Genomic DNA, 27,625 nt, shown 5'->3' on the forward strand with positions numbered 1-27,625 from the left:
TTTACAGAATAAAGATATTGCAAAACCATCCAAAACAAGCTTCTCTCAGCTTGATTTGCACCCACACTATACAAAAGGGCATTATCTATCAGAGGAGAAGAATTTACAAGTGTATTTGCAAGTATACATTACAATTCATCAAAATCTTGAAACCAAGTCAGTTCTGACCTGAAACAACATGAAATGTTGTAAAATTGCATTTGTAAGCATATGTATTGCAGTTAAGCACATCTAACTTTATAGAATAAGGATATTGCAAAACCATCCAAAACAAGCTTCTCTCAGCTTGATTTGCTCCCACACTATACAAAAGGGCATTATCTATCAGAGGAGAAGAGTTTACAAGTGTATTTGCAAGTATACATTACAATTCATCAAACTCTTGAAATCAAGTCAGTTTTGACCTGAAACAACATGAAATGTTGTAAAATTGCATTTGTAAGCATATGTATTGCAGTTAAGTACATCTAACTTTACATAATAAGGATATTGCAAAACCATCCAAAACAAGCTTCTCTCAGCTTGATTTGCTCCCACACTATACAAAAGGGCATTATCTATCAGAGGAGAAGAGTTTACAAGTGTATTTGCAAGTATACATTACAAGTCATCAAACTCTTGAAATCAAGTCAGTTCTGACCTGAAACAACATGAAATGTAATTAAATTGCATTTGTAAGCATATGTATTGCAGTTAAGCACATCTAACTTTACAGAATAAAGATATTGCAAAACCATCCAAAACAAGCTTCTCTCAGCTTGATATGCACCCACACTATACAAAATGGCATTATCTATCAGAGGAGAAGAGTTTACAAGTGTATTTGCAAGTATACATTACAATTCATCAAACTCTTGAAATCAAGTCAGTTCTGACCTGAAACAACATGAAATGTTGTAAAATTGCATTTGTAAGCATATGTATTGCAGTTAAGCACATCTAACTTTACAGAATAAAGATATTGCAAAACCATCCAAAACAAGCATCTCTCAGATTGATATACTCCCACACTATACAAAAGGGCATTATCTATCAGAGGAGAAGAGTTTACAAGTGTATTTGCAAGTATACATTACAAGTCATCAAACTCTTGAAATCAAGTCAGTTCTGACCTGAAACAACATGAAATGTAATTAAATTGCATTTGTAAGCATATGTATTGCAGTTAAGCACATATAACTTTACTGAATAAAGATATTGCAAAACCATCCAAATCAAGCTTCTCTCTGCTTGATATGCTCCCACACTATACAAAAGGGCATTTTCTATCATAGGTGTAGAGTTTACAAGTGTATTTGCAAGTAAACATTACAATTCATCAAACTCTTGAAATCAAGTCTGTTCTGACCTGAAACAACATGAAATGTTGTAAAATTGCATTTGTAAGCATATGTATTGCAGTTAAGCACATCTAACTTTACAGAATAAAGATATTGCAAAACCATCCAAATCAAGCATCTCTCAGCTTGATATGCTCCCACACTATACTTAAGGGCATTCTCTATCATAGTTGATGAGTTTTCATGTGTATTTGCAAGTATACATTACAAGTCATCAAACTCTTGAAACCAAGTCAGTTCTGAACTGAAACAAAATGAAATGTTGTAAAATTGCATTTGTAAGCATATGTATTGCAGTTAAGCACATCTACCTTTACAGAATAAAGATATTGCAATACCATCCAAAACAAGCTTCTCTCAGCTTGATTTGCACCCACACTATACAAAAGGGCATTATCTATCAGAGGAGAAGAATTTACAAGTGTATTTGCAAGTATACATTACAATTCATCAAAATCTTGAAACCAAGTCAGTTCTGACCTGAAACAACATGAAATGTTGTAAAATTGCATTTGTAAGCATATGTATTGCAGTTAAGCACATCTAACTTTATAGAATAAGGATATTGCAAAACCATCCAAAACAAGCTTCTCTCAGCTTGATTTGCTCCCACACTATACAAAAGGGCATTATCTATCAGAGGAGAAGAGTTTACAAGTGTATTTGCAAGTATACATTACAATTCATCAAACTCTTGAAATCAAGTCAGTTTTGACCTGAAACAACATGAAAGATTGTAAAATTGCATTTGTAAGCATATGTATTGCAGTTAAGCACATCTAACTTTACAGAATAAAGATATTGCAAAACCATCCAAATCAAGCATCTCTCAGCTTGATATGCTCCCACACTATACAAAAGGGCATTATCTATCAGAGGAGAAGAGCTTACAAGTGTATTTGCAAGTAAACATTACAATTCATCAAACTCTTCAAATCATGTCAGTTCTGACCTGAAACAACATAAAATGTTGTAAAATTGCATTTGTAAGCATATGTATTGCAGTTAAGCACATCTAACTTTACAGAATAAGGTTATTGCAAAACCATCCAAAACAAGCTTCTCTCAGCTTGATTTTCTCCCACACTATACAAAAGGGCATTATCTATCAGAGGAGAAGAGTTTACAAGTGTATTTGCAAGTATACATTACAATTCATCAAACTCTTGAAATCAAGTCAGTTCTGACCTGAAACAACATAAAATGCTGTAAAATTGCATTTGTAAGCATATGTATTGCAGTTAAGCACATCTAACTTTACAGAATAAAGATATTGCAAAACCATCCAAAACAAGCTTCTCTCAGCTTGATTTGCACCCACACTATACAAAAGGGCATTATCTATCAGAGGAGAAGAGTTTACAAGTGTATTTGCAAGTATACATTACAATTCATCAAAATCTTGAAACCAAGTCAGTTCTGACCTGAAACAACATGAAATGTTGTAAAATTGCATTTGTAAGCAAATGTATTGCAGTTAAGCACATCTAACTTTACAGAATAAAGATATTGCAAAACCATCCAAATCAAGCATCTCTCAGCTTGATATGCTCCCACACTATACTTAAGGGCATTCTCTATCATAGGTGATGAGTTTTCATGTGTATTTGCAAGTATACATTACAAGTCATCAAACTCTTGAAACCAAGTCAGTTCTGAACTGAAACAAAATGAAATGTTGTAAAATTGCATTTGTAAGCATATGTATTGCAGTTAAGCACATCTAACTTTATAGAATAAAGATATTGCAAAACCATCCAAATCAAGCATCTCTCAGCTTGATATGCTCCCACACTATTCTTAAGGGCATTCTCTATCATAGGTGATGAGTTTACAAGTGTATTTGCAAGTATACATTACAATTCATCAAACTCTTGAAACCAAGTCAGTTCTGACCTAAAACAATATGAAATGATGTAAAATTGCATTTGTAAGCATATGTATTGCAGTTAAGCACATCTAACTTTACAGAATAAAGATATTGCAAAACCATCCAAAACAAGCTTCTCTCAGCTTGATTTGCTCCCACACTATACAAAAAGGCATTATCTATCAGAGGAGAAGAGTTTACAAGTGTATTTGCAAGTATACATTACAATTCATCAAAATCTTGAAACCAAGTCAGTTCTGACCTGAAACAACATGAAATGTTGTAAAATTGCATTTGTAATCAAATGTATTGCAGTTAAGCACATATAACTTTACTGAATAAAGATATTGCAAAACCATCCAAATCATGCTTCTCTCAGCTTGATATGCTCCCACACTATACAAAAGAGCATTATCTATCATAGGTGTAGAGTTTACAAGTGTATTTGCAAGTAAACATTACAATTCATCAAACTCTTGAAATCAAGTCTGTTCTGACCTGAAACAATATGAAATGTTGTAAAATTGCATTTGTAAGCATATGTATTGCAGTTAAGCACATCTAACTTTACAGAATAAAGATATTGCAAAACCATCCAAATCAAGCATCTCTCAGCTTGATATGCTCCCACACTATACTTAAGGGCATTATCTATCAGAGGAGAAGAATTTACAAGTGTATTTGCAAGTATACATTACAATTCATCAAAATCTTGAAACCAAGTCAGTTCTGACCTGAAACAACATGAAATGCTGTAAAATTGCATTTGTAAGCATATGTATTGCAGTTAAGCACATCTAACTTTACAGAATAAAGATATTGCAAAACAATCCAAATCAAGCTTCTCTCAGCTTGATATGCTCCCACACTATACAAAAGGGCATTATCTATCATTGGTGTAGAGTTTACAAGTGTATTTGCAAGTATACATTACAATTCATCAAACTCTTGAAACCAAGTCAGTTCTGACCTAAAACAACATGAAATGCTGTAAAATTGCATTTGTAAGCATATGTATTGCAGTTAAGCACATCTAACTTTACAGAATAAAGATATTGCAAAACCATCCAAAACAAGCTTCTCTCAGCTTGATTTGCTCCCACACTATACAAAAAGGCATTATCTATCAGAGGAGAAGAGTTTACAAGTGTATTTGCAAGTATACATTACAATTCATCAAACTCTTGAAATCAAGTCAGTTCTGACCTGAAACAACATAAAATGCTGTAAAATTGCATTTGTAAGCATATGTATTGCAGTTAAGCACATCTAACTTTACAGAATAAAGATATTGCAAAACCATCCAAAACAAGCTTCTCTCAGCTTGATTTGCACCCACACTATACAAAAGGGCATTATCTATCAGAGGAAAAGAGTTTACAAGTGTATTTGCAAGTATACATTACAATTCATCAAAATCTTGAAACCAAGTCAGTTCTGACCTGAAACAACATGAAATGTTGTAAAATTGCATTTGTAAGCAAATGTATTGCAGTTAAGCACATCTAACTTTACAGAATAAAGATATTGCAAAACCATCCAAATCAAGCATCTCTCAGCTTGATATGCTCCCACACTATACTTAAGGGCATTCTCTATCATAGGTGATGAGTTTTCATGTGTATTTGCAAGTATACAATACAAGTCATCAAACTCTTGAAACCAAGTCAGTTCTGAACTGAAACAAAATGAAATGTTGTAAAATTGCATTTGTAAGCATATGTATTGCAGTTAAGCACATCTAACTTTATAGAATAAAGATATTGCAAAACCATCCAAATCAAGCATCTCTCAGCTTGATATGCTCCCACACTATACTTAAGGGCATTCTCTATCATAGGTGATGAGTTTACAAGTGTATTTGCAAGTATACATTACAATTCATCAAACTCTTGAAACCAAGTCAGTTCTGACCTAAAACAATATGAAATGATGTAAAATTGCATTTGTAAGCATATGTATTGCAGTTAAGCACATCTAACTTTACAGAATAGAGATATTGCAAAACCATCCAAAACAAGCTTCTCTCAGCTTGATTTGCTCCCACACTATACAAAAAGGCATTATCTATCAGAGGAGAAGAGTTTACAAGTGTATTTGCAAGTATACATTACAATTCATCAAAATCTTGAAACCAAGTCAGTTCTGACCTGAAACAACATGAAATGTTGTAAAATTGCATTTGTAAGCAAATGTATTGCAGTTAAGCACATATAACTTTACTGAATAAAGATATTGCAAAACCATCCAAATCATGCTTCTCTCAGCTTGATATGCTCCCACACTATACAAAAGAGCATTATCTATCATAGGTGTAGAGTTTACAAGTGTATTTGCAAGTAAACATTACAATTCATCAAACTCTTGAAATCAAGTCTGTTCTGACCTGAAACAATATGAAATGTTGTAAAATTGCATTTGTAAGCATATGTATTGCAGTTAAGCACATCTAACTTTACAGAATAAAGATATTGCAAAACCATCCAAATCAAGCATCTCTCAGCTTGATATGCTCCCACACTATACTTAAGGGCATTCTCTATCATAGGTGATGAGTTTTCATGTGTATTTGCAAGTATACATTACAAGTCATCAAACTCTTGAAACCAAGTCAGTTCTGAACTGAAACAAAATGAAATGTTGTAAAATTGCATTTGTAAGCATATGTATTGCAGTTAAGCACATCTAACTTTACAGAATAAGGATATTGCAAAACCATCCAAAACAAGCTTCTCTCAGCTTGATTTGCTCCCACACTATACAAAAGGGCATTATCTATCAGAGGAGAAGAATTTACAAGTGTATTTGCAAGTATACATTACAATTCATCAAAATCTTGAAACTAAGTCAGTTCTGACCTGAAACAACATGAAATGCTGTAAAATTGCATTTGTAAGCATATGTATTGCAGTTAAGCACATCTAACTTTACAGAATAAAGATATTGCAAAACAATCCAAATCAAGCTTCTCTCAGCTTGATATGCTCCCACACTATACAAAAGGGCATTATCTATCATTGGTGTAGAGTTTACAAGTGTATTTGCAAGTATACATTACAATTCATCAAACTCTTGAAACCAAGTCAGTTCTGACCTAAAACAACATGAAATGCTGTAAAATTGCATTTGTAAGCATATGTATTGCAGTTAAGCACATCTAACTTTACAGAATAAAGATATTGCAAAACCATCCAAAACAAGCTTCTCTCAGCTTGATTTGCTCCCACACTATACTTAAAGGCATTATCTATCATAGGTGTAGAGTTTACAAGTGTATTTGCAAGTAAACATTACAATTCATCAAACTCTTGAAATCAAGTCTGTTCTGACCTGAAACAACATGAAATGTTGTAAAATTGCATTTGTAAGCATATGTATTGCAGTTAAGCACATCTAACTTTACAGAATAAAGATATTGCAAAACCATCCAAATCAAGCTTCTCTCTGCTTGATATGCTCCCACACTATACAAAAGGGCATTTTCTATCATAGGTGTAGAGTTTACAAGTGTATTTGCAAGTAAACATTACAATTCATCAAACTCTTGAAATCAAGTCTGTTCTGACCTGAAACAACATGAAATGTTGTAAAATTGCATTTGTAAGCATATGTATTGCAGTTAAGCACATCTAACTTTACAGAATAAAGATATTGCAAAACCATCCAAATCAAGCATCTCTCAGCTTGATATGCTCCCACACTATACTTAAGGGCATTCTCTATCATAGTTGATGAGTTTTCATGTGTATTTGCAAGTATACATTACAAGTCATCAAACTCTTGAAACCAAGTCAGTTCTGAACTGAAACAAAATGAAATGTTGTAAAATTGCATTTGTAAGCATATGTATTGCAGTTAAGCACATCTACCTTTACAGAATAAAGATATTGCAAAACCATCCAAAACAAGCTTCTCTCAGCTTGATTTGCACCCACACTATACAAAAGGGCATTATCTATCAGAGGAGAAGAATTTACAAGTGTATTTGCAAGTATACATTACAATTCATCAAAATCTTGAAACCAAGTCAGTTCTGACCTGAAACAACATGAAATGTTGTAAAATTGCATTTGTAAGCATATGTATTGCAGTTAAGCACATCTAACTTTACAGAATAAAGATATTGCAAAACCATCCAATTCAAGCATCTCTCAGCTTGATATGCTCCCACACTACACAAAAGGGCATTCTCTATCATAGGTGATGAGTTTACAAGTGTATTTGCAAGTATACATTACAAGTCATCAAACTCTTGAAACCAAGTCAGTTCTGATCTGAAACAAAATGAAATGTTGTAAAATTTCATTTGTAAGCATATGTATTGCAATTAAGCACATCTAACTTTACAGAATAAGGATATTGCAAAACCATCCAAAACAAGCTTCTCTCAGCTTGATTTGCTCCCACACTATACAAAAGGGCATTATCTATCAGAGGAGAAGAGTTTACAAGTGTATTTGCAAGTATACATTACAATTCATCAAACTCTTGAAATCAAGTCAGTTTTGACCTGAAACAACATGAAAGATTGTAAAATTGCATTTGTAAGCATATGTATTGCAGTTAAGCACATCTAACTTTACAGAATAAAGATATTGCAAAACCATCCAAATCAAGCATCTCTCAGCTTGATATGCTCCCACACTATACAAAAGGGCATTATCTATCAGAGGAGAAGAGCTTACAAGTGTATTTGCAAGTAAACATTACAATTCACCAAACTCTTCAAATCAAGTCAGTTCTGACCTGAAACAACATAAAATGTTGTAAAATTGCATTTGTAAGCATATGTATTGCAGTTAAGCACATCTAACTTTACAGAATAAGGTTATTGCAAAACCATCCAAAACAAGCTTCTCTCAGCTTGATTTTCTCCCACACTATACAAAAGGGCATTATCTATCAGAGGAGAAGAGTTTACAAGTGTATTTGCAAGTATACATTACAATTCATCAAACTCTTGAAATCAAGTCAGTTCTGACCTGAAACAACATAAAATGCTGTAAAATTGCATTTGTAAGCATATGTATTGCAGTTAAGCACATCTAACTTTACAGAATAAAGATATTGCAAAACCATCCAAAACAAGCTTCTCTCAGCTTGATTTGCACCCACACTATACAAAAGGGCATTATCTATCAGAGGAGAAGAGTTTACAAGTGTATTTGCAAGTATACATTACAATTCATCAAAATCTTGAAACCAAGTCAGTTCTGACCTGAAACAACATGAAATGTTGTAAAATTGCATTTGTAAGCAAATGTATTGCAGTTAAGCACATCTAACTTTACAGAATAAAGATATTGCAAAACCATCCAAATCAAGCATCTCTCAGCTTGATATGCTTCCACACTATACTTAAGGGCATTCTCTATCATAGGTGATGAGTTTTCATGTGTATTTGCAAGTATACATTACAATTCATCAAAATCTTGAAACCAAGTCAGTTCTGACCTGAAACAACATGAAATGTTGTAAAATTGCATTTGTAAGCAAATGTATTGCAGTTAAGCACATCTAACTTTACAGAATAAAGATATTGCAAAACCATCCAAAACAAGCTTCTCTCAGCTTGATTTGCTCCCACACTATACAAAAAGGCATTATCTATCAGAGGAGAAGAGTTAACAAGTGTATTTGCAAGTATACATTACAATTCATCAAAATCTTGAAACCAAGTCAGTTCTGACCTGAAACAACATGAAATGTTGTAAAATTGCATTTGTAAGCAAATGTATTGCAGTTAAGCACATATAACTTTACTGAATAAAGATATTGCAAAACCATCCAGATCAAGCTTCTCTCAGCTTGATATGCTCCCACACTATACAAAAGGGCATTATCTATCATAGGTGTAGAGTTTACAAGTGTATATGCAAGTAAACATTACAATTCATCAAACTCTTGAAATCAAGTCTGTTCTGACCTGAAACAACATGAAATGTTGTAAAATTGCATTTGTAAGCATATGTATTGCAGTTAAGCACATCTAACTTTATAGAATAAAGTTATTGCAAAACCATCCAAATCAAGCATCTCTCAGCTTGATATGCTCCCACACTATACTTAAGGGCATTCTCTATCATAGGTGATGAGTTTTCATGTGTATTTGCAAGTATACATTACAAGTCATCAAACTCTTGAAACCAAGTCAGTTCTGAACTGAAACAAAATGAAATGTTGTAAAATTGCATTTGTAAGCATATGTATTGCAGTTAAGCACATCTAACTTTATAGAATAAAGATATTGCAAAACCATCCAAATCAAGCATCTCTCAGCTTGATATGCTCCCACACTATACTTAAGGGCATTCTCTATCATAGGTGATTTGTTTACAAGTGTATTTGCAAGTATACATTACAATTCATCAAACTCTTGAAACCAAGTCAGTTCTGACCTAAAACAATATGAAATGCTGTAAAATTGCATTTGTAAGCATATGTATTGCAGTTAAGCACATCTAACTTTACAGAATAAAGATATTGCAAAACCATCCAAAACAAGCTTCTCTCAGCTTGATTTGCTCCCACACTATACAAAAAGGCATTATCTATCAGAGGAGAAGAGTTTACAAGTGTATTTGCAAGTATACATTACAATTCATCAAAATCTTGAAACCAAGTCAGTTCTGACCTGAAACAACATGAAATGTTGTAAAATTGCATTTGTAAGCAAATGTATTGCAGTTAAGCACATATAACTTTACTGAATAAAGATATTGCAAAACCATCCAAATCAAGCTTCTCTCAGCTTGATATGCTCCCACACTATACAAAAGAGCATTATCTATCATAGGTGTAGAGTTTACAAGTGTATTTGCAAGTAAACATTACAATTCATCAAACTCTTGAAATCAAGTCTGTTCTGACCTGAAACAATATGAAATGTTGTAAAATTGCATTTGTAAGCATATGTATTGCAATTAAGGACATCTAACTTTACAGAATAAAGATATTGCAAAACCATCCAAATCAAGCATCTCTCAGCTTGATATGCTCCCACACTATACTTAAGGGCATTCTCTATCATAGGTGATGAGTTTTCATGTGTATTTGCAAGTATACATTACAAGTCATCAAACTCTTGAAACCAAGTCAGTTCTGAACTGAAACAAAATGAAATGTTGTAAAATTGCATTTGTAAGCATATGTATTGCAGTTAAGCACATCTAACTTTACAGAATAAGGATATTGCAAAACCATCCAAAACAAGCTTCTCTCAGCTTGATTTGCTCCCACACTATACAAAAGGGCATTATCTATCAGAGGAGAAGAATTTACAAGTGTATTTGCAAGTATACATTACAATTCATCAAAATCTTGAAACCAAGTCAGTTCTGACCTGAAACAACATGAAATGCTGTAAAATTGCATTTGTAAGCATATGTATTGCAGTTAAGCACATCTAACTTTACAGAATAAAGATATTGCAAAACCATCCAAAACAAGCTTCTCTCAGCTTGATTTGCTCCCACACTATACAAAAAGGCATTATCTATCAGAGGAGAAGAGTTTACAAGTGTATTTGCAAGTATACATTACAATTCATCAAAATGTTGAAACCAAGTCAGTTCTGACCTGAAACAACATGAAATGTTGTAAAATTGCATTTGTAAGCAAATGTATTGCAGTTAAGCACATCTAACTTTACTGAATAAAGATATTGCAAAACCATCCAAATCAAGCTTCTCTCTGCTTGATATGCTGCCACACTATACAAAAGGGCATTTTCTATCATAGGTGTAGAGTTTACAAGTGTATTTGCAAGTAAACATTACAATTCATCAAACTCTTGAAATCAAGTCTGTTCTGACCTGAAACAACATGAAATGTTGTAAAATTGCATTTGTAAGCATATGTATTGCAGTTAAGCACATCTAACTTTACAGAATAAAGATATTGCAAAACCATCCAAATCAAGCATCTCTCAGCTTGATATGCTCCCACACTATACTTAAGGGCATTCTCTATCATAGTTGATGAGTTTTCATGTGTATTTGCAAGTATACATTACAAGTCATCAAACTCTTGAAACCAAGTCAGTTCTGAACTGAAACAAAATGAAATGTTGTAAAATTGCATTTGTAAGCATATGTATTGCAGTTAAGCACATCTACCTTTACAGAATAAAGATATTGCAAAACCATCCAAAACAAGCTTCTCTCAGCTTGATTTGCACCCACACTATACAAAAGGGCATTATCTATCAGAGGAGAAGAATTTACAAGTGTATTTGCAAGTATACATTACAATTCATCAAAATCTTGAAACCAAGTCAGTTCTGACCTGAAACAACATGAAATGTTGTAAAATTGCATTTGTAAGCATATGTATTGCAGTTAAGCACATCTAACTTTACATAATAAAGATATTGCAAAACCATCCAATTCAAGCATCTCTCAGCTTGATATGCTCCCACACTACACAAAAGGGCATTCTCTATCATAGGTGATGAGTTTACAAGTGTATTTGCAAGTATACATTACAATTCATCAAACTCTTGAAACCAAGTCAGTTCTGACCTGAAACAAAATGCAATGTTGAAAAATTGCATTTTTAAGCATATGTATTGCAGTTAAGCACATCTAACTTTACAGAATAAGGATATTGCAAAACCATCCAAAACAAGCTTCTCTCAGCTTGATTTGCTCCCACACTATACAAAAGGGCATTATCTATCAGAGGAGAAGAGTTTACAAGTGTATTTGCAAGTATACATTACAATTCATCAAAATCTTGAAACCAAGTCAGTTCTGACCTGAAACAACATGAAATGTTGTAAAATTGCATTTGTAAGCATATGTATTACAGTTAAGCACATCTAACTTTACAGAATAAAGATATTGCAAAACCATCCAATTCAAGCATCTCTCAGCTTGATATGCTCCCACACTACACAAAAGGGCATTATCTATCAGAGGAGAAGAGTTTACTAGTGTATTTGCAAGTATACATTACAATTCATCAAACTCTTGAAACCAAGTCAGTTCTGACCTGAAACAACATGAAATGTTGTAAAATTGCATTTGTAAGCAAATGTATTGCAGTTAAGCACTTCTAACTTTACAGAATAAAGATATTGCAAAACCATCCAAATCAAGCATCTCTCAGCTTGATATGCTCCCACACTATACAAAAGGGCATTATCTATCAGAGGAGAAGAGTTTACAAGTGTATTTGCAAGTATACATTACAATTCATCAAACTCTTGAAATCAAGTCTGTTCTGACCTGAAACAAAATGAAATGTTGTAAAATTGCATTTGTAAGCATTTGTATTGCAGTTAAGCACATCTAACTTTACAGAATAAAGATATTGCAAAACCATCCAAATCAAGCATCTCTCAGCTTGATATGCTCCCACACTATACAAAAGGGCATTATCTATCAGAGGAGAAGAGTTTACAAGTGTATTTGCAAGTATACATTACAATTCATCAAACTCTTGAAATCAAGTCAGTTCTGACCTGAAACAACATGAAATGTTGTAAAATTGCATTTGTAAGCATATGTATTGCAGTTAAGCACATCTAACTTTACAGAATAAAGATATTGCAAAACCATCCAAATCAAGCATCTCTCAGCTTGATATGCTCCCACACTATACAAAAGGGCATTCTCTATCATAGGTGATGAGTTTACAAGTGTATTTGCAAGTATACATTACAATTCATCAAACTCTTGAAACCAAGTCAGTTCTGACCTGAAACAAAATGAAATGTTGTAAAATTGCATTTGTAAGCATATGTATTGCAGTTAAGCACATCTAACTTTACATAATAAGGATATTGCAAAACCATCCAAAACAAGCTTCTCTCAGCTTGATTTGCTCCCACAATATACAAAAGGGCATTATCTATCAGAGGAGAAGAGTTTACAAGTGTATTTGCAAGTATACATTACAAGTCATCAAACTCTTGAAATCAAGTCAGTTCTGACCTGAAACAACATGAAATGTAATTAAATTGCATTTGTAAGCATATGTATTGCAGTTAAGCACATCTAACTTTACAGAATAAAGATATTGCAAAACCATCCAAAACAAGCTTCTCTCAGCTTGATATGCACCCACACTATACAAAATGGCATTATCTATCAGAGGAGAAGAGTTTACAAGTGTATTTGCAAGTATACATTACAATTCATCAAACTCTTGAAATCAAGTCAGTTCTGACCTGAAACAACATGAAATGTTGTAAAATTGCATTTGTAAGCATATGTATTGCAGTTAAGCACATCTAACTTTACAGAATAAAGATATTGCAAAACAATCCAAAACAAGCATCTCTCAGATTGATATACTCCCACACTATACAAAAGGGCATTATCTATCAGAGGAGAAGAGTTTACAAGTGTATTTGCAAGTATACATTACAATTCATCAAACTCTTGAAATCAAGTCAGTTCTGACCTGAAACAACATGCAATGTTGTGAAATTGCATTTGTAAGCATATGTAATGCAGTTGCGCACATCTAACTTTACAGAATAAAGATATTGCAAAACCATCTAAATCAAGCATCTCTCAGCTTAATATGCTCCCACACTATACTTAAGGGCATTCTCTATCATAGGTGAAGAGTTTTCATGTGTATTTGCAAGTATACATTACAATTCATCAAACTCTTGAAACCAAGTCAGTTCTGACCTGAAACAAAATGAAATGTTGTAAAATTGCATTTGTAAGCATATGTATTGCAGTTGAGCATATCTAACTTTACATAATAAGGATATTGCAAAACCATCCAAAACAAGCTTCTCTCAGCTTGATTTGCTCCCACACTATACAAAAGGGCATTATCTATCAGAGGAGAAGAGTTCACAAGTGTATTTGCAAGTATACATTACAATTCATCAAAATCTTGAAACCAAGTCAGTTCTGACCTGAAACAACATGAAATGTTGTAAAACTGCATTTGTAAGCAAATGTATTGCAGTTAAGCACATCTAACTTTACAGAATAAAGATATTGCAAAACCATCCAAATCAAGCATCTCTCAGCTTGATATGCTGCCACACTATACTTAAGGGCATTCTCTATCATAAGTGATGAGTTCTCATGTGTATTTGCAAGTATACATAACAATTCATCAATATCTTGAAACCAAGTCAGTTCTGACCTGAAACAACATGAAATGTTGTAAAATTGCATTTGTAAGCAAATGTATTGCAGTTAAGCACATCTAACTTTACAGAATAAAGATATTGCATAACCATCCAAAACAAGCATCTCTCAGATTGATATACTCCCACACTATACAAAAGGGCATTATCTATCAGAGGAGAAGAGTTTACAAGTGTATTTGCAAGTATACATTACAATTCATCAAACTCTTGAAATCAAGTCAGTTCTGACCTGAAACAACATGCAATGTTGTGAAATTGCATTTGTAAGCATATGTAATGCAGTTGAGCACATCTAACTTTACAGAATAAAGATATTGCAAAACCATCGAAATCAAGCATCTCTCAGCTTAATATGCTCCCACACTATACTTAAGGGCATTCTCTATCATAGGTGAAGAGTTTTCATGTGTATTTGCAAGTATACATTACAATTCATCAAACTCTTGAAACCAAGTCAGTTCTGACCTGAAACAAAATGAAATGTTGTAAAATTGCATTTGTAAGCATATGTATTGCAGTTGAGCATATCTAACTTTACATAATAAGGATATTGCAAAACCATCCAAAACAAGCTTCTCTCAGCTTGATTTGCTCCCACACTATACAAAAGGGCATTATCTATCAGAGGAGAAGAGTTTACAAGTGTATTTGCAAGTATACATTACAATTCATCAAACTCTTGAAATCAAGTCAGTTCTGACCTGAAACAACATGAAATGCTGTAAAATTGCATTTGTAAGCATATGTATTGCAGTTAAGCACATCTAACTTTACAGAATAAAGATATTGCAAAACCATCCAAAACAAGCTTCTCTCAGCTTGATTTGCACCCACACTATACAAAAGGGCATTATCTATCAGAGGAGAAGAGTTCACAAGTGTATTTGCAAGTATACATTACAATTCATCAAAATCTTGAAACCAAGTCAGTTCTGACCTGAAACAACATGAAATGTTGTAAAACTGCATTTGTAAGCAAATGTATTGCAGTTAAGCACATCTAACTTTACAGAATAAAGATATTGCAAAACCATCCAAATCTAGCATCTCTCAGCTTGATATGCTCCCACACTATACTTAAGGGCATTCTCTATCATAAGTGATGAGTTCTCATGTGTATTTGCAAGTATACATAACAATTCATCAATATCTTGAAACCAAGTCAGTTCTGACCTGAAACAACATGAAATGTTGTAAAATTGCATTTGTAAGCAAATGTATTGCAGTTAAGCACATCTAACTTTACAGAATTAAGATATTGCAAAACCATCCAAATCAAGCATCTCTCAGCTTGATATGCTCCCACACTATACTTAAGGACATTCTCTATCATAGGTGATGAGTTTTCATGTGTATTTGCAAGTATACATTACAAGTCATCAAACTCTTGAAACCAAGTCAGTTCTGATCTGAAACAAAATGATATGTTGTAAAATTGCATTTGTAAGCATATGTATTGCAGTTAAGCACATCTAACTTTACAGAATAAGGATATTGCAAAACCATCCAAATCAAGCATCTCTCAGCTTGATATGCTCCCACACTATACAAAAGGGCATTATCTATCAGAGGAGAAGAGTTTACAAGTGTATTTGCAAGTAAACATTACAATTCATCAATATCTTGATACCAAGTCAGTTCTGACCTGAAACAACATGAAATGTTGTAAAATTGCATTTGTAAGCAAATGTATTGCAGTTAAGCACATCTAACTCCACAGAGTAAAGATATTGCAAAACCATCCAAATCAAGCATCTCTCAGCTTGATATGCTCCCACACTATACAAAAGGGCATTATCTATCAGAGGAGAAGAGTTTACAAGTGTATTTGCAAGTATACATTACAATTCATCAAACTCTTGAAATCAAGTCTGTTCTGACCTGAAACAACATGAAATGTTGTAAAATTGCATTTGTAAGCATATGTATTGCAGTTAAGCACATCTAACTTTACAGAATAAAGATATTGCAAAACCATCCAAAACAAGCTTCTCTCAGCTTGATTTGCACCCACACTATACAAAAGGGCATTATCTATCAGAGGAGAAGAGTTTACAAGTGTATTTGCAAGTATACATTACAATTCATCAAAATCTTGAAACCAAGTCAGTTCTGACCTGAAACAACATGAAATGTTGTAAAATTGCATTTGTAAGCAAATGTATTGCAGTTAAGCACATCTAACTTTACAGAATAAAGATATAGCAAAACCATCCAAATCAAGCATCTCTCAGCTTGATAAGCTCCCACACTATACAAAAGGGCATTATCTATCAGAGGAGAAGAGTTTTCATGTGTATTTGCAAGTATACATTACAAGTCATCAAACTCTTGAAACCAAGTCAGTTCTGACCTGATACAACATGAAATGTAATTAAATTACATTTGTATGCATATGTATTGCAGTTGAGCATATCAAACTTACAGAATGAAGAAATTGCAAAACCATCTAAATCAAGCTTCTCTCAGCTTGATATGCTCCCACACTTTACATAAGGTCATTCTCTATCAAAGATGAAGAGTTTACATATGTAATTGAAAGTATACATTACAATTCAACAAACTCTTGAAACCAAGTCAGTTCTGACCTGAAACAACATGCAATGTTGTGAAATTGCATTTGTAAGCATATGTAATGCAGTTGAGCACATCTAACTTTACAGAATAAAGATATTGCAAAACCATCGAAATCAAGCATCTCTCAGCTTAATATGCTCCCACACTATACTTAAGGGCATTCTCTATCATAGGTGAAGAGTTTTCATGTGTATTTGCAAGTATACATTACAATTCATCAAACTCTTGAAACCAAGTCAGTTCTGACCTGAAACAAAATGAAATGTTGTAAAATTGCATTTGTAAGCATATGTATTGCAGTTGAGCATATCTAACTTTACATAATAAGGATATTGCAAAACCATCCAAAACAAGCTTCTCTCAGCTTGATTTGCTCCCACACTATACAAAAGGGCATTATCTATCAGAGGAGAAGAGTTCACAAGTGTATTTGCAAGTATACATTACAATTCATCAAACTCTTGAAACCAAGTCAGTTCTGACCTGAAACAACATGAAATGTTGTAAAACTGCATTTGTAAGCAAATGTATTGCAGTTAAGCACATCTAACTTTACAGAATAAAGATATTGCAAAACCATCCAAATCAAGCATCTCTCAGCTTGATATGCTCCCACACTATACTTAAGGGCATTCTCTATCATAAGTGATGAGTTCTCATGTGTATTTGCAAGTATACATAACAATTCATCAATATCTTGAAACCAAGTCAGTTCTGACCTGAAACAACATGAAATGTTGTAAAATTGCATTTGTAAGCAAATGTATTGCAGTTAAGCACATCTAACTTTACAGAGTAAAGATATTGCAAAACCATCCAAATCAAGCATCTCTCAGCTTGATATGCTCCCACACTATACTTAAGGGCATTCTCTATCATAGGTGATGAGTTTTCATGTGTATTTGCAAGTATACATTACAAGTCATCAAACTCTTGAAACCAAGTCAGTTCTGATCTGAAACAAAATGATATGTTGTAAAATTGCATTTGTAAGCATATGTATTGCAGTTAAGCACATCTAACTTTACAGAATAAGGATATTGCAAAACCATCCAAATCAAGCATCTCTCAGCTTGATATGCTCCCACACTATACAAAAGGGCATTATCTATCAGAGGAGAAGAGTTTACAAGTGTATTTGCAAGTAAACATTACAATTCATCAATATCTTGATACCAAGTCAGTTCTGACCTGAAACAACATGAAATGTTGTAAAATTGCATTTGTAAGCAAATGTATTGCAGTTAAGCACATCTAACTCCACAGAGTAAAGATATTGCAAAACCATCCAAATCAAGCATCTCTCAGCTTGATATGCTCCCACACTATACAAAAGGGCATTATCTATCAGAGGAGAAGAGTTTACAAGTGTATTTGCAAGTATACATTACAATTCATCAAACTCTTGAAATCAAGTCTGTTCTGACCTGAAACAACATGAAATGTTGTAAAATTGCATTTGTAAGCATATGTATTGCAGTTAAGCACATCTAACTTTACAGAATAAAGATATTGCAAAACCATCCAAAACAAGCTTCTCTCAGCTTGATTTGCACCCACACTATACAAAAGGGCATTATCTATCAGAGGAGAAGAGTTTACAAGTGTATTTGCAAGTATACATTACAATTCATCAAAATCTTGAAACCAAGTCAGTTCTGACCTGAAACAACATGAAATGTTGTAAAATTGCATTTGTAAGCAAATGTATTGCAGTTAAGCACATCTAACTTTACAGAATAAAGATATAGCAAAACCATCCAAATCAAGCATCTCTCAGCTTGATAAGCTCCCACACTATACAAAAGGGCATTATCTATCAGAGGAGAAGAGTTTTCATGTGTATTTGCAAGTATACATTACAAGTCATCAAACTCTTGAAACCAAGTCAGTTCTGACCTGATACAACATGAAATGTAATTAAATTACATTTGTATGCATATGTATTGCAGTTGAGCATATCAAACTTACAGAATGAAGAAATTGCAAAACCATCTAAATCAAGCTTCTCTCAGCTTGATATGCTCCCACACTTTACATAAGGTCATTCTCTATCAAAGATGAAGAGTTTACATATGTAATTGAAAGTATACATTACAATTCAACAAACTCTTGAAATCAAGTCAGTTCTGACCTGAAACAACATGAAATGTTGTAAAATTGCATTTGAAAGCCAATGTAATGCAGTTGAGCACATGTAACTTTAAAAAATAAAGATATTGCAAAACCATCCAAATCAAGCTTCTCTCAGCTTGATTTGCTCCGACACTATACTTAAGGGCATTCTCTATCATAGGTGAACAGTTTTCTTGTGTATTTGCAAGTATACATTACAAGTCATCAAACTCTTGAAATCAAGTCAGTTCTGACCTGAAACAACATGAAATGTAATTAAATTGCATTTGTAAGCATATGTATTGCAGTTAAGCACATCTAACTTTACAGAATAAAGATATTGCAAAACCATCCAAAACAAGCTTCTCTCAGCTTGATATGCACCCACACTATACAAAATGGCATTATCTATCAGAGGAGAAGAGTTTACAAGTGTATTTGCAAGTATACATTACAATTCATCAAACTCTTGAAATCAAGTCAGTTCTGACCTGAAACAACATGAAATGTTGTAAAATTGCATTTGTAAGCATATGTATTGCAGTTAAGCACATCTAACTTTACAGAATAAAGATATTGCAAAACCATCCAAAACAAGCTTCTCTCAGATTGATATACTCCCACACTATACAAAAGGGCATTATCTATCAGAGGAGAAGAGTTTACAAGTGTATTTGCAAGTATACATTACAATTCATCAAACTCTTGAAATCAAGTCAGTTCTGACCTGAAACAACATGCAATGTTGTGAAATTGCATTTGTAAGCATATGTAATGCAGTTGAGCACATCTAACTTTAAAGAATAAAGATATTGCAAAACCATCGAAATCAAGCATCTCTCAGCTTAATATGCTCCCACACTATACTTAAGGGCATTCTCTATCATAGGTGAAGAGTTTTCATGTGTATTTGCAAGTATACATTACAAGTCACCAAACTCTTGAAACCAAGTCAGTTCTGACCTGAAACAACATGAAATGTTGTAAAATTGCATTTGTAAGCCAATGTAATGCAGTTGAGCACATGTAACTTTAAAAAGAAAAGATATTGCAACACCATCCAAATCAAACTTCTCTCAGCTTGATTTGCTCCGACACTATACTTAAGGGCATTCTCTATCATAGGTGAAGAGTTTTCTTGTGTATTTGCAAGTATACATTACAAGTCATCAAACTCTTGAAACCAAGTCAGTTCTGACCTGAAACAACATGAAATGTAATTAAATTACATTTGTAAGCATATGTATTGCAGTTGAGCACATCTAACTTTGCAGAATAAAGATATTGCAATACCATCCAAATCAAGGTTCTCTCAGCTTGATATGCTCCCACACTATACTTAACGGCATTCTCTGTCTTAGGTGAAGAGTTTACATTTATCCAGTTTACATTACAATTCATCAAACTCTTAAAACCAAGTCAGTTCTGACCTGAAACAACATGAAATGTTGTAAAATTGCATTTGTAAGCATTTGTAATGCAGTTGAGCATGTCAAACTCTACAGAATGAAGAAATTGCAAAACCATCTAAATCAAGATTCTCTCAGCTTGATATGCTCCCACACTTTACATAAGGTCATTCTCTATCAAAGATGAAGAGTTTACATATGTAATTGAAATTATACATTACAATTCAAGAAACTCTTGAAACCAAGTCAGTTCTGACCTGAAACAACATGAAATGTTGTAAAATTGCATTTGTAAGCATATGTAATGCAGTTGAGCTCATCTAAGTTTAAAAAATAAAGATATCGCCAAACCATTTACATCAAGCTTCTCTCGGCCAGATATGCTCCCTCACTATACTTAAGAGCATTCTCTGTCTTAGGTGAAGAGTTTACATTTATCCAGTTTACATTACAAGTCATCAAACTCTAGAAACCAAGTCAGTTCTGACCTGAAACAACATGAAATGTAATTAAATGACATTTGTAAGCATATGTATTGCAGTTGAGCACATCTAACTTTACAGAATGAAGATATTGCAAAACCATCCAAATCAAGGTTCTCTCAGCTTGATATGCTCCCACACTATACAAAAGGGCATTATCTATCAGAGGAGAAGAATTTTCAAGTGTATTTGCAAGTATACATTACAATTCATCAAACTCTTGAAATCATGTCAGTTCTGAACTGAAACAACATGAAATGTTGTAAAATTGCATTTGTAAGCATATGTATTGCAGTTGAGCACATCTAACTTTACAGAATAAAGATATTGCAAAACCATCCAAATCAAGCTTCTCTCAGCTTGATATGCTCCCACACTATACAAAAGGGCATTATCTATCAGAGGAGAAGAGTTTACAAGTGTATTTGCAAGTATACATTACAATTCATCAAACTCTTAAAACCAAGTCAGTTCTGACCTGAAACAACATGAAATGTTGTAAAATTGCATTTGTAAGCATATGTAATGCAGTTGAGCATATCAAACTTTACAGAATGAAGAAATTGCAAAACCATCTAAATCAAGCTTCTCTCAGCTTGATATGCTCCCACACTTTACATAAGGTCATTCTCTATCAAAGATGAAGAGTTTACATATGTAATTGAAAGTATACATTACAATTCAACAAACTCTTGAAACCAAGTCAGTTCTGACCTGAAACAACATGAAATGTTGTAAAATTGCATTTGTAAGCATATGTATTGCAGTTAAGCACATCTAACTTTACAGAATAAAGATATTACAAAACCATCCAAAACAAGCTTCTCTCAGCTTGATTTACTCCCACACTATACAAAAGGGCATTATCTATCAGAGGAGAAGAGTTTACAAGTGTATTTGCAAGTATACATTACAATTCATCAAACTCTTGAAACCAAGTCAGTTCTGACCTGAAACAACCTTAAATGTTGTAAAATTGCATTTGTAAGAATATGTATTGCAGTTGAGCATATCAAACTTTACAGAATGAAGAAATTGCAAAACCATCTAAATCAAGCTTCTCTCAGCTTGATATGCTCCCACACTTTACATAAGGTCATTCTCTATCAAAGATGAAGAGTTTACATATGTAATTCAAAGTATACATTACAATTCAACAAACTCTTGAAACCAAGTCAGTTCTGACCTGAAACAACATGAAATGTTGTAAAATTGCATTTGTAAGCAAATGTAATGCAGTTGAGCACATCTAACTTTAAAAAATAAAGATATTGCAAAACCATCCAAATCAAGCTTCTCTCAGCTTGATATGCTCCCACACTATACTTAAGGGCATTCTCTATCATAGGTGAAGAGTTTTCATGTGTATTTGCAAGTATACATTACAATTCATCAAACTCTTGAAATCAAGTCAGTTCTGACCTGAAACAACATGAAATGATGTAAAATTGCATTGTAAGCATATGTATTGAAGTTAAGCACATCTAACTTTACAGAATGAAGATATTGCAAAACCATCGAAAACAAGCTTCCCTCAGCTTGATATGCTCCCACACTATACAAAAGGGCATTATCTATCAGAGGAGAAGAGTTTACAAGTGTATTTGCAAGTATACATTACAATTCATCAAACTCTTGAATCCAAGTCAGTTCTGACCTGAAACAACATGAAATGTAATAAAATTACATTTGTAAGCATATGTATTGCAGTTGAGCACATCTAACTTTACAGAATAAAGATATTGCAAAACCATCCAAATCAAGCTTCTCTCAGCTTGATATGCTCCCACACTATACAAAAGGGCATTATCTATCAGAGGAGAAGAGTTTACAAGTGTATTTGCAAGTATACATTACAATTCATCAAACTCTTGAAATCATGTCAGTTCTGACCTGAAACAACATGAAATGTTGTAAAATTGCATTTGTAAGCATATGTATTGCAGTTAAGCACATCAAACTTTACAGAATAAAGATATTGCAGAACCATCCAAAACAAGCTTCTCTCAGCTTGATATACTCCCACACTATACAAAAGGGCATTATCCATCAGAGGAGAAGAGTTTACAAGTGTATTTGCAAGTATACATTACAATTCATCAAACTCTTGAAATCAAGTCAGTTCTGACCTGAAACAACATGCAATGTTGTGAAATTGCATTTGTAAGCATATGTAATGCAGTTGAGCACATCTAACTTTAAAGAATAAAGATATTGCAAAACCATCCAAATCAAGCATCTCTAAGCTTGATATGCTCCCACACTGTACTTTAGGGCATTCTCTATAATAGGTGAAGAGTTTTCATATGTATTTGCAAGTATACATTACAAGTCATCAAACTCTTGAAACCAAGTCAGTTCTGACCTGATACAACATGAAATGTAATTAAATTACATTTGTATGCATATGTAATGCAGTTGAGCACATCTAACTTTAAAAAATAAAGATATTGCAAAACCATCCAAATCAAGCTTCTCTCAGCTTGATATGCTCCCACACTATACTTAAGGGCATTCTCTATCATAGGTGAAGAGTTTTCATGTGTATTTGCAAGTATACATTACAATTCATCAAACTCTTGAAATCAAGTCAGTTCTGACCTGAAACAACATGAAATGTTGTGAAATTGCATTTGTAAGCATATGTAATGCAGTTGAGCACATCTAACTTTACAGAATAACGATATTGCAAAACCATCCAAATCAAGTTTCTCTCTGCCAGATATGCTCCCACACTATACTTAAGGGCATTCTCTGTCTTAAGAGAAGAGTTTACATGTATATTTGCAAGTATACATTACAATTCATCAAACTCTTGAAACCAAGTCAGTTCTGATCTAAAACAACATGAAATGTTGAAAAATTACATTTGTTGACATATGTTATGCAGTTGAGCACATCAAACTTTACAGAATTAAGATATTGCAAAACCATTCAAATCAAGCTTCTCTCAGCCAGATATGCTCCCACACTATACTTAAGGGCATTCTCTGTCTTAGCTGAAGACTTTACATTTATATTTGCAAGTATACATTCCAATTCATCAAACTCTTGAAACCTAGTCAGTTCTGACCTGAAACAACATGAAATGTTGTGAAATTGCATTTGTATGCATATGTTATGCAGTTGAGCACATCTAACTTAAGAGAATGAAGATATTGCAAAACCATCCAAATCAAGCTTCTCTCTGCTTGTTATGCTCCCACACTATAGATCAGGGCATTCTCTGTCTTAGGTGAAAACTTTACATTTATATTTGCAAGTATACATTACAAGTCATCAAACTCTTGAAACCAAGTCAGTTTTGACCTGAAACAACATGATATTATGTAAAATTGCATTTGTATGCAAATGTAATGCAGTTGAGCACATCAAACTTTACAGAATTAAGATATTGCAAAACCATTCAAATCAAGCTTCTCTCAGCCAGATATGCTCCCACACTATACTTAAGGGCATTCTCTGTCTTAAGAGAAGAGTTTACATGTATATTTGCAAGTATACATTACAATTCATCAAACTCTTGAAACCAAGTCAGTTCTGATCTAAAACAACATGAAATGTTGAAAAATTACATTTGTTGACATATGTTATGCAGTTGAGCACATCAAACATTACAAAATGAAGATATTGCAAACCCATCCAAATCAAGCTTCTCTCAGCTTGATATGCTCCCATACTATACTTAAGAGCATTCTCTGTCTTAGGTGAAGAGTTTACATTTATGCAGTTTACATTACAATTAATCAAACTCTTGAAACCAAGTCAGTTCTGACCTGAAACAAAATGAAATGTTATATAATTCCTTCTGTAAGCATATGTAATGCAGTTGAGCACATCAAACTTTACAGAATGAAGATTCTGCAAAACCATCCAAATCAAGCTTCTCTCAGCTTGATATGCTCCCACACTATACTTAAGGGCATTCTCTGTCTTAGGTGAAGAGTTTACATTTATATTTCCAAGTATACATTACAATTCATCAAACTCTTGAAACCAAGTCAGTTCTGACCTAAAACAACATGAAATGTTGAAAAATTACACTTGTAATAATATGTAATGCAATTGAGCACATCAAACTTTACAGAATGAAGATATTGCAAAACCATCCAAATCAAGCTTCTCTCAGCTTGATATGCTCCCACACGATACTTAAGGTTGTTCTCCATCATAGATGAAGAGTATACATGTGAATTTGCAAGTATACATTACAATTAATCAAACTCTTGAAACCAAGTCAGTTCTGACCTGAAACAACATGAAATGTTGTAAAATTGCATTTGTATGCAAATGTAATGCAGTTGAGCACATCAAACTTTACAGAATGAAGATATTGCAAAACCATTCAAATCAAGCTTCTCTCTGCCAGATATGCTCCCACACTATAAATAAGTGCATTCTCTATCATAGATGAAGAGTTTACATGTGTATTTGAAAGTATGCATTACAATTCATCAAACTCTTGAAACCAAGTCAGTTCTGACCTGAAACAACATGAAATGTTGTGAAATTGCATTTGTATGCATATGTTATGCAGTTGAGCACATCTAACTTAAGAGAATGAAGATATTGCAAAACCATTCAAATCAAGCTTCTCTCAGCTTGATATGCTCCCACACTATACATCAGGGCATTCTCTATCACAGATGAAGAGTTTACATGTTTATTTGACAGTATACATTACAATTCATCTAACTCTTGAAACCAAGTCAGTTCTGACCTAAAACAACATGAAATGCTGTAAAATTGCATTTGTAAGCACATGTAATGCAGTTGAGCACATCAAACTTTACAGACTGAACATACTGCAAAACCATCCAAATCAAGCATCTCTCAGCTTGATATGCTCCCACACTATACATAAGGGCATTCTCTATCACTGATGAAGAGTTTACATGTGAATTTGAAAGTATACATTACAATTCATCAAACTCTTGAAACCAAGTCAGTTATTACCTGAAACAAAATGAAATGATATAAAATTGCATCTGTAAGCATATGTAATGCAGTTGAGCACATCAAACTTTACAGAATGAAGATATTGCAAAACCATCCAAATCAAGCTTCTCTCAGCTTGATATGCTCCCACACTATACATAAGGGCATTCTCTATCACAGATAAAGAGTTTACATGTGTATTTTAAAGTATACATTGCAATTCATCAAACTCTTGAAACCAAGTCAGTTATGACCTGAAACAAATATACACTATACACACTATACATCAGGGCATTCTCTATCACAGATGAAGAGTTTACATGTGTATTTTAAAGTATACATTGCAATTCATCAAACTCTTGAAACCAAGTCAGTTCTGACCTGAAACAACATGAAATGTTGTAAAATTGCATTTGTATGCAAATGTAATGCAGTTGAGCACATCAAACTTTACAGAATGAAGATATTGCAAAACCATTCAAATCAAGCTTCTCTCTGCCAGATATGCTCCCATACTATACTTAAGGGCATTCTCTGTCTTAGGTGAAGAGTTTACATTTATCCAGATTACATTACAATTCATCAAACTCTTGAAACCAAGTCAGTTCTGACCTGAAACAAAATGAATTGTTATAAAATTGCATATGTAAAGCAGTTGAGCACATCTAACTTTACAGAATGAAGATATTGCAAAACCATCCAAATCAAGCTTCTCTCAGCTTGATATGAACTCTTGAAACCAGTCAGTTCTGACCTGAAACAACTATACAGTATACACACTAAACATCAGGGCATTCTCTATCAGAGGAGAAGAGTTTACAAGTTTATTTGAAAGTATACATTGCAATTCATCAAACTCTTGAAATCAAGTCAGTTCTGACCTAAAACAAAATGAAATGCTGTAAAATTGCATTTGTAAGCATATGTATTGCAGTTAAGCACATCTAACTTTACAGAATAAAGATATTGCAAAACCATCCAAATCAAGCTTCTCTCAGCTTGATATGCTCCCACACTATAAATAAGTACATTCTCTATCATAGATGAAGAGTTTACATGTGTAATTGAAAGTATACATTACAATTCATTAAACTCTTGAAACCAAATCAGTTCTGACCCGAAACAAAATGAAATGGTGTAAAATTGAATTTGTATGGATATGTTATGCAGTTGAGCACATCTAACTTTACAGAATGAAGATATTGCAAAACCATCCAAATCAAGCTTCTCTCAGCTTGATATGCTCCCACACTATACATCAGGGCATTCTCTATCACAGATGAAGAGTTTACATGTTTATTTGACAGTATACATTACAACTCATCTAACTCTTGAAACCAAGTCAGTTCTGACCTGAAACAACATGAAATGCTGTAAAATTGCATTTGTAAGCATATGTAATGCAGTTGAGCACATCAAACTTTACAGACTGAAGATATTGCAAAACCATCCAAATCAAGCTTCTCTCAGTTTGATATGCTCCCACACTATACATAAGGTTGTTCTCTATCATAGATGAAGAGTTTACATGTGAATTTGCAAGTATACATTACAATTCATCAAACTCTTGAAACCATGTCAGTTCTGACCTGAAACAAAATGAAATGTTATAAAATTGCATTTGTAAGCATATGTAATGCAGTTGAGCACATCTAACTTTACAGAATGTACATACTGCAAAACCATCCAAATCAAGCAACTCTCAGCTTGATATGCTCCCACACTATACATAAGGGCATTCTCTATCACTGATGAAGAGTTTACATGTG

This window comes from Amia ocellicauda, chromosome 22 (genome assembly GCF_036373705.1).
Source record: "Amia ocellicauda isolate fAmiCal2 chromosome 22, fAmiCal2.hap1, whole genome shotgun sequence".
In the NCBI taxonomy this organism is placed as follows: Eukaryota; Metazoa; Chordata; class Actinopteri; order Amiiformes; family Amiidae; genus Amia; species Amia ocellicauda.